This window comes from Glossina fuscipes, unplaced genomic scaffold (assembly GCF_014805625.2).
Source record: "Glossina fuscipes isolate IAEA_lab_2018 unplaced genomic scaffold, Yale_Gfus_2 226, whole genome shotgun sequence".
Lineage (NCBI taxonomy): Eukaryota > Metazoa > Arthropoda > Insecta > Diptera > Glossinidae > Glossina > Glossina fuscipes.
Window position 1 is genome coordinate 1,310,746 of NW_023998569.1, and position 9,433 is coordinate 1,320,178.

Consider the following 9,433-nt stretch of genomic DNA (forward strand, 5'->3'; position numbering starts at 1 on the left):
AATCGCGCAAAATTATGAATTTTTCGTAGAAACTATTTTGCACTCAACATTGCGGCGGTCAACAGGAAGTAGGGAGGGAGAGAGATAACGGGGGTACCAGCATGTATGTATATGGGGGAACGACGCCCGCACACTTCCCCGCTCCAAGCACATGAACGCACACCCAAAACCACAAACGCACACACACCATCAAGTACGCATGCCCACCGATCTACAATAACCACTTACCGTCCACACACACACACACACACACACACACAATACAAACCTTCACACATACTAAACATTCCACATCAAACTCTATTTTCCCTCACAACACGGATTATTCCTTCTAACGATCGCATTTCATCACATGCGTTTCTTTCCAATTACACTCCCTCATATTACGCTCACAAACAATTCTCTTCGATCAATCTTCCCTCCTTTATACACATCTTCATGAACAAACGAAAAAGGATTCCTTCAACGACATGCATTATTTATGATTCTGATTACAAAAGTATATAAAAAAAGTAACACGATCGTGCATGCACATGTCTACACAAATTTCCACGAACACTTTTCTTCATTACACACATCGTAATGGCCAAACGAAAAAGGGTTCCTTCAAGGACATACATTATTTATGATTCTGATAAAAAAATATATATAAAAAAAAAAACACGATCGTGTATGCACATGTCTACACGAAGAAGAAAATAAAGTGCACTCTGGGTGATGCGACTATTTCACCATATCTACCCTCTATAAGCAGAGTTTTCTCTTTAGTTATTTTCAAAAATACTAAAACCGCCAAATCGGTTAGTGAGTTAATTGCTTTAAATTAAAAATCTAAAATGGAACCTAACACACATAAGTGCACTTTTTGCCGTGAGACAGTTGAAAATTTACTGGACCATTACTGCTCAGAATTTGTAAGAGCTTGTCAGCTAAGTTTGCTTTGGCCGCCGAATCTAAAGAAAGAGCCTTTTCTTTAGTGTATTTAATGGTGGGTGTTTTGGGATTTGGCGAGGATGATGACACAGATTTATCCAACTGTGCGCTTTGATTTGTACTACTTAAAGGACTGTTGGCTATTTTTATAGTTAAATTATTTTTATTTTTACGATTTCTTTTAGCATCAATTTTACCAGGAATTGCACTTTGTCTACTGGAGGTTTCCTCATGGAATATTCTTGTATCCACATCAGCTTTCGGAAAGATGTCAAACGCAAATGGTTTCGCTGTACTCGAGAAGGATGCAGATGAACTATTACTACTTAGTTTTTTGGACGGTGGGCGATTTTTTAAAAAATGATTATCCCAGCTAGTACTAGATGCTTCCAGCTGAGTTGGGTTTGTTAATGCAAATCCTTGATCAATTTCAGGACATTTGAAATAGTTGCCATTCTTACAACCAGCAGAGCTTATGGCACCTAGAGGAGAATTCAAATTCAGATGTTGATTGACGTCAACAGCTTAGGAGAATAGCAAGACGTGTATTATTACCACCAACAGTGCCGCTCACCAGCTGCTTCCGTTAGATGATCTTAAAATTTTGTAGATGCTTAACTAGTAAGCAAGTCTTTCTTTGCAGCAAGCTGATTCCTTGAACGAAGGAAAAATTGGCGACCGGCGAACAAGGTGTAATTTCTGTAGCGTGATTGCAACCGAACACGACTTGTTCCATACCCATTTAGGCAAAGAGTTCGTAGCAGGCTGTCAAACAGCATTTAAAGGAAACCAGCCTCCTGCTTCCAGTATGAACGACGGACCGTCCACAAGCAACGCCGGTAAGCGTAAAGAAGTGTTTGAAGCTAGCACCAAGAAGAAAGTTCCTGCCAGTGAGGTGTATTGCGAGCTCTGTCAAGTTTTTATGATGCAGACAAACTACAAAAACCATTTGAGGACCAACAAGCGCAAACAGAAGGCAGCTGTGCTCTTAACAGAAAATGTGTTCATCACATCTCCGCCGACATCGGAAAATGTGATTCAATATAAAATCGTCAGCAACCCGAGGGACGAGATTGTAATAAACAAATTTTTGAATGATACCCGCACATTTATACACGAGCAAATTCAAACCAAATTAGATGAATTTGGCTCTGTAAAGTTCAATTTGAGGCTTTTTGGAGATTAAGTGAAGGGCTTCGAAATAGAAATGGTGATAACACTGAAACACTTCTCAACGAAACTCGTTGCTGCAAGAGAAAACAGTGAAGTTGACGAGAGAGATTGACGAGCTTTTTATTGAGCTTAAAAGAGCAACTGAAGAATACCAGGAACGACATAGCGGCTGGGCGATAGCAGAATTTAAATTCTGTGAATTAACTATTTGCAAGTTGGAGTCCATTCCTGTGGGTTCACCTGTACCATTGCCAATTAGTATATTCACTAAAAAGGCTACAATTAATGTGAAAAATGCTGTTTTAAATGGTGCACATTAGCGGCTGTCGCTTACAAGTTCGACAAACCGTTGGGAGAAGAATTACGCAGATTAGCTCACACGAGCTATTATAAAATCGGAAGTATTCACGCGATTGTCATTAAATTTCGAAACATTCGGATTGACTTTTCTGGGTTGAAATTCCCTATAACCAACTGCGACATCAATCGGTTTGAGCAGAATAACAAAGACTTCAGCATAAATACATATGAATTGCTACGTTCCAAGGGTACATGGAAAGTGGTTGGTCCGGCAAGAGCCACAAAGGAACCTAAAAGTTTGCATATCAACTTGCTAACTGTTTATAACGAAACGACTAAGCAATATCATTATTGCCTTATTACCAACATGCAGAGATTGGTAAAAACTCAATACACGCGAAGTCATACATCAGGACAGTTTTGTGATTTGTGTCAAACGTTTTACACCATGACTGGAACCCGCCATAAGGAAGGTTGCACCAAAGTGAAAAGTGTATTTCCATCAGCGGGAACAGTAACCAAGTTCAAAAATATGGAGAAGAAGTTGTCGCCGCCAATAATCATATATGCTGATATAGAGGCTGTGCTGAAGCCCATGGAAATTCTTAACAGAAGCGAGGGGACGAGGACAATTCAACAGCATGAAGCGTGCGCAGTCTCTTATTATGTTAAACATTTCTTATGTTAAATGTCTCTTATTATGTGTGCCACGAAGAGTGTGATGAACAGTATACTTTTGTTGGTGAGTATATAACAAATAAGCTTTTAGTAGAAACATTGGAAGTCATTGCACACAAGTTGGTATTGAAAATGGGCCAAATCGGTCGAAGGACACCACTACAGTTTGACGTAAGTTGTGTGTAATGAAAAGTTTGCTTTTTGATGATTGCTTGTAAACTATAGCAGATAAATGTACAAAAATTCTTTACAACAATGGGAAACATTGACCACGCCTACCCAGTATTAGAATGTACTGTAATGTAATATTTAATATTTTTTGAATATATTTGTAACCAGCAGAAACAAGCTTTAAAAACCTCATAAAGTATATAAAATCAAGACCCGCTTCAAATGTGGAATCCACCTAAGCATGTCCGTCTGTCCTGTATCTGCGGTTAACATTCTCGCGTTAGTGAAAATGAAGATATCGCCTATAAATTTGGAAAAACATTTGGAAGCGGGTTAAAGTACGCAAAAGACATGTATCTAACGCCTATATGCTTATGCGACCAAAACTTTTATTTTGAAAATAGAAAAAATTACCCAACTTCACTCCATCGCTCGGGGGATTTCTTTTATAAACGCGAGAATGATGGCGGTAAGGGTTATAGACAGGGGGCTGGAAAGAGGGGATAGTGTTTGTGAGAAGGACCACTGCTGGGAAAATGTTCCAGCAGCGGTCAGTGCGAGTCACGATAGTGTGCGATAAGCAAGCAACTCCCGACCAAGTGACTGAGAAAGCCTTATGTTTTCTGGTAAAATATTTTGCTTGCCCTGGATGTACCTATGCCACGAGCTTGTAAACTTGTCTCTGCATACGGTCGAGCATTTCTAAACAGGATTTGGAGACTTTCATCCACACATACGAGTTATACTCCGTAATTAACTCCGTTTATATAATTAGTGCGCAGGATGATGATGATGATATACATCTATATATGGAACCTTATTGCTTATGATTGCAATCCGTTGTTGGATGTTTGCTTTCAGCTCAGTCGACCCTGAAATCAAACTGTCAAACTCTGTGACTTTGTAGGTTTGTTTTGCTTTGTTTTTCTTTTTTTTTTGGCTTAATAGACATAAATAGTTTTCAGCTGCGGCCTAAGCCCCGGCGGTATGGGCGATGTTAATTTTGATTTTTTCGATACCAAATGTATTAATGAGTTTTTCTATCAACGCGACAATTTCCACTGACGACCTCGTCCTTCTTCTGGTGCCCTGTGCCATCTTGTAGAAAAATCGTTCCAATGAGTGATGGCTTACCCCGTATGTTACTCCATCCTACGATAGTTACTGCACCAGCTCGTCCATTAATTAAGTAAAATTTGTAACATTCAACCATGTGTCCACCGATAGAGGATCTGTCACTTATCTGGGTATCGTTGATATCTATATCGCCGGTATTATTAAGAAAAAATTAATCCACCAGATCGCAGTGTCTACCATATTCATTTTAGAATCAACTCATTTTTAAGCAGATCATTGGAGGAATGTATAAAATGACTGTAAACATTCTGCCTTGTTTACGTTACGATAAATAATCATGAAACCTCATAAAAGTGTAAAAACTATCGCTTAATAGCTTGTAATCTTGTGTGGACGTGGCCGATTTTCCCCATTTTCGCACATAAAGAGTAAAGTGTTCTGCAAAGTATATGTAGAAAATTTCAGCCTTCTTTCTAACTCTTATAAATGCTAAATAACGACCAAAAACACACAACCCTTTTTAGGAACAATGGAGCTACGTCCAATTTACGCTTCACTGCGGGCTTCTGCCCTCGCCAATTTGGGCCATTTTCAATACCAACCTGTGTGCAAAGACCTCCAATATTTCTACCAAATTTGAAGTTAGTATTTTGGGATGAGGACTATGCCAACAATAAACAACTCCTTTTTTCAGGAGAAATACACTTGCACGTTTTCACTGCGAGATTATTTTATTTACAATCAATTTCCTAAGGATAACGTAAAAGTAAGTGCAAAAATTATAATTTTAAAATTAAAACTTTAAATTAATTTATTCGCTTTCTAATATTGCGTCATACAAAATCTGTTATAGTTAACGTACATTAGCAAAAAAAAACATATGAAATTGTTTACAAATCGAAGGTAGACACAAAATAGCCAATTCAAAAGCAAACATATGAAATTGTTTACAAGTCAAAGGTAGACCAATTTAAGATCAACCGTACTGCTGCGAGCAGCTAAGTTTCAAGATTTTTTGATCAGTGAAAATTTCAGGAAAAACCAAAAAAATTGTTTATTTGTAATATGGTCTCCCACCAGTTTCCGGCAATAAGTAAATATTGCAACGCTGGAAAGACGCACCTTTGGACCGAAACCACTCGTCACAACCGTTTTTAAAATTGATTAAGCGTACCTTAGCTAAGTCACGCGTCTTCGACCGGCATTATCGATAACCAGAAAGCCTACCTAGATAATTTCTGTTTCGTTTTTATTACCTGAATAAGGTAATATTTTAATAGAGTTGAATGTGTTTTGGACAAAATTCTTTTTGATGCTATCTTAGAATTTATTCTCTGGCTCAATTTATAATAATAATAATAATAATAATTTTACAAGTTATCCTCAATGTAGACCGCCATAATTTTTTTTTATTATCAAATTAAACAAAACAGTAGCTACATTTTCTGCTAATTTACAGAAAGAACGTAATACTCTATGCTAATTTGCAAAGCCGTCGGCAAATGTCCACAATTTTTTCCAAATTCTCTGTTAATTAATAAAAAACATCTGTTGAAATTGTATACAAACAAACAAACAAATAAAAAACATCTGTTGAAATTCTATACTGTAATAAAAAAAATGTTATTTCTGTGGTACTGATGTTGTGTATATGAATGATGTTTAGTTTATTTTTATTATTCGGTGTACCGCGGTTTAGCCCTATGCTGCTCGGCTTCTGTGCGCCAAGTCTAACCGTCTCATGGAGTGCCAATGAAGCTCGGCAAGAGATGTTCCCTAACTTTGAACTTGGGCGAATTTAACGCCTTGTATTTTCAGCGAGTTAAACGCTTGATTGAATTGTTTGATAGCAATTAATTTTATTCAATTCTTGCCTGGCTATTTATACACGAATTATTACACTAAATTATGCTAACGTAAACAAATAGTAATTGTTTTGATTGGGGCGCCTGGCATCGTATTGCATTTCGTAATGCAATACCCAGCCAGTTGAAGTGCGACAAAATTTTTGTTTTACTTTTTTTTTGTTACAGAATTATGCTAAATTCGCACTTCAAAGTGGATGCAAACAACGGTGTGCGATCACACTACAATACAAACAAACAAACAATTTGGCAATTTAACAACAAAAACAACAGTAGTAGTGAATAAGTAGTGAATAAAGCATACAAATAAATAAAATAAAGTGAAAATAAATAAACCGTTTATATACAAGCCGTTTATAAAATTGCGGTTTTTTTTTTACTTTTTTAACTTTACCTTTAACACTTAAAGGTAAGCAAGCAAAGCCAACGTTAAATTCTCTGCTAATTTACAGAAAGAACGTAATACTCTATGCTAATTACAGAAAGAACGTAATACTTTATGTTAATTGCATAACCGTCGGCAAAAGTCGATACAAAAAGAAAATGCGATTGTTAATAATTAAAATTTAATTGTTAAAAGTTAATAATTAGTATTTAATACTGGAAGTTTATTGTATTTATTGTATTATTGGACATTTAACAGACTGAATGGCGTTACCATTTAAGTTGTTAGTTGGGCATTTAACCATTTATTTATTATAAGCGACTCTGTGCTTTGCCTTTTAACAGGGAATTTAGCAAGGGCTTTGTTTAATTTTATAATAAAAATGTTGCCGGTCTAATTTTAGGCTAACTTGTAAAATTATTATTATTAGTATAATTTTAGACTAATAAAATAAACTCTTAGACTAAAAAAAAGACATTGAGCACTAACAGCACAGGCTATCGGCTCTAATATAAATAAACGTACATTAGATAAGGAGCTTAGTAGTATTAATAAAGTAATATACAGAATTTATATTCGGTTCTGAAGCTGATTTTACAATGTCCAAAGGGTTAGTCGCTCCAAATGCAATACTTCTTGCCAAGAAAATCTTAAGGCAGTCGCAGAGAATGTGCTTTATAGTTAGAGTTTGTCCACAACTGCAGATTGGGGAGGAAGACTTCTTCAAGATTCATTGGTGAGTTGCGATAGTACGACCAACTTGTAAAATTATTAGTATTATTATTATTAATTTAGCCAGATTATAAATTCTTTTCTCTTAAAACGCTAGCATCAAAAAAAACTCTACCGCACTTGAAATTTGAACCCACGAAATTGAGTTAAAATTTCGCGTCAAAAAAGTGGAGGTTCGAGTTTTGTTGTGTTCAATTATTACAAACATTCGTTATACATTGTTTTTGAAAACTTTGAGTTTAAAATTAAACGCTCATACTATAAATTTTTTTTTTTTTTAACGAGATAATAAGAGAAGCAAATGATAAATTAAATTCATATATGTATACATATATATAAATATTCTTAACTCTTAGCATAGAAACGACTTTCCTTTATATATGGAGGCTATTGAAAAACAAAACTTTATTTTTTCAGTTTTCAAAAACGCTTGGTAATTTTACATCAACCAAATCGTTATTGGAATAATTTTGTCGAGACCAACACCAACGATATGTTAATAACGAAACAAGTAAACAAACCAACATTTTTAGCCGATACTGGATATATGGAACAATAATTGTCTGATGAACACAACGAGAATTATTCAATAATTAAAAGAATGCCTTCTAATCTTGATGACGTAGATTTAATAAAACTGGTTGAACGGTATCCTATCATTTATACTCATTTACTTGTCTCCCAAGACAAAAGACTTCTCCCGTCAAAAAAATTAACATTTAAAAACTGAAAAATATTAAATACACGTTAAGGGATAGAAGTTCAATTCAAAATCATCGATTTATTAAATTATTGCTTAATACACATCCTAGAAGAAAATCCACACAAAACAAAAAAAATTCTTTTTCTTCTTCTTATACACTCACATAAGGCTGTTATTGGACCTCAATGCAAAAATCTACGAAAGCCAGATAATTCTATTATATATATAATTAAATATGTATATTTATATATGTGTATAGTTTTGCACAATTTTCTTAAAGAAAATGAAAACTTCTTTATGGAAATATCAAAAAAAAAACTATAAGAAGAGAAAAACAAATGAGAAGAATAACAAATGTTTAGTCATACCCCTCCACCCATTGTTTGCAAACTATGAACCAAAATTTTTAATATGTTTTTTGAAAATATTTCTTAAATTTCCTTTTAATAAGCATTTAAAGAAATACAAAGAATCGTTTACAATTGCGAAGAAAAGTTTATATAATCATAATAAAGAACCGTCTATAGAGAAAAGTAAGTATATAATACTTGATTCAAAGCACGTTTTCTGCAAAGAAACAAGGACACCGTTTAGAAACGGATATTTTTTTCCTTCATTGCTCATACTTACTCGAACGATTCAATACTTTTTTTAATTGCGTAAATTATACCTTGCCGCAGTAAATGCCAAACAGAAGGGAATTTGTTTGAGATGCTTTGAATCAAATAAGTTAATCGATGCAACGAAAACAGGTTTTCAATATGACGTAGGGTCGGCTACCGAAAACGATTCATCAAATGATAGTAAAGAACTTAGTGAGCCATCAAACCTATGAAACAATGTGCGTTACCAATTTATATATTACAGTTTTACAATAAAGGCGATAAACTTACTGTCTGGTGCAAATGGATTTACGTTAGCTGTCTGCGGTTGCATGACGTTGACAAGCGCGTTCCGCTTTAAAAACTTTTCGAAATACTCCTCCACCTCTTTTAGTTTATTTCATAATCATAGAGGTAGCAACATATATATATATATATATATATGCTAAGGCAATTCTCAACCACCTGGCCAGCCCAGTTGTATACTTTATCATGCTGATATGCGTTACCACCAATGATGTTGCTTACATCATCCACAACAAATTGGTTCTCTTCGCGTAATTCATCCAAGTTTGGATTATGCCTATAATAAAGCCTTCCGATAAAGGCCTGATGCTGTTGACATGTTTACGTGTTAGTGTAGTTACTCCACCCTGCGAGAGTTACTCCAGGGTAAGCCTGCACCAGCTCGTCCATTAATTGAGTAAAATTTGTAACATTCAACCATGTGTCCATCGATAGAGGATCTGTCACTTATCTGGGTATCGTTGATACCCATATCGCCGGTATTATTAAGAAAAAATTAATCCACCAG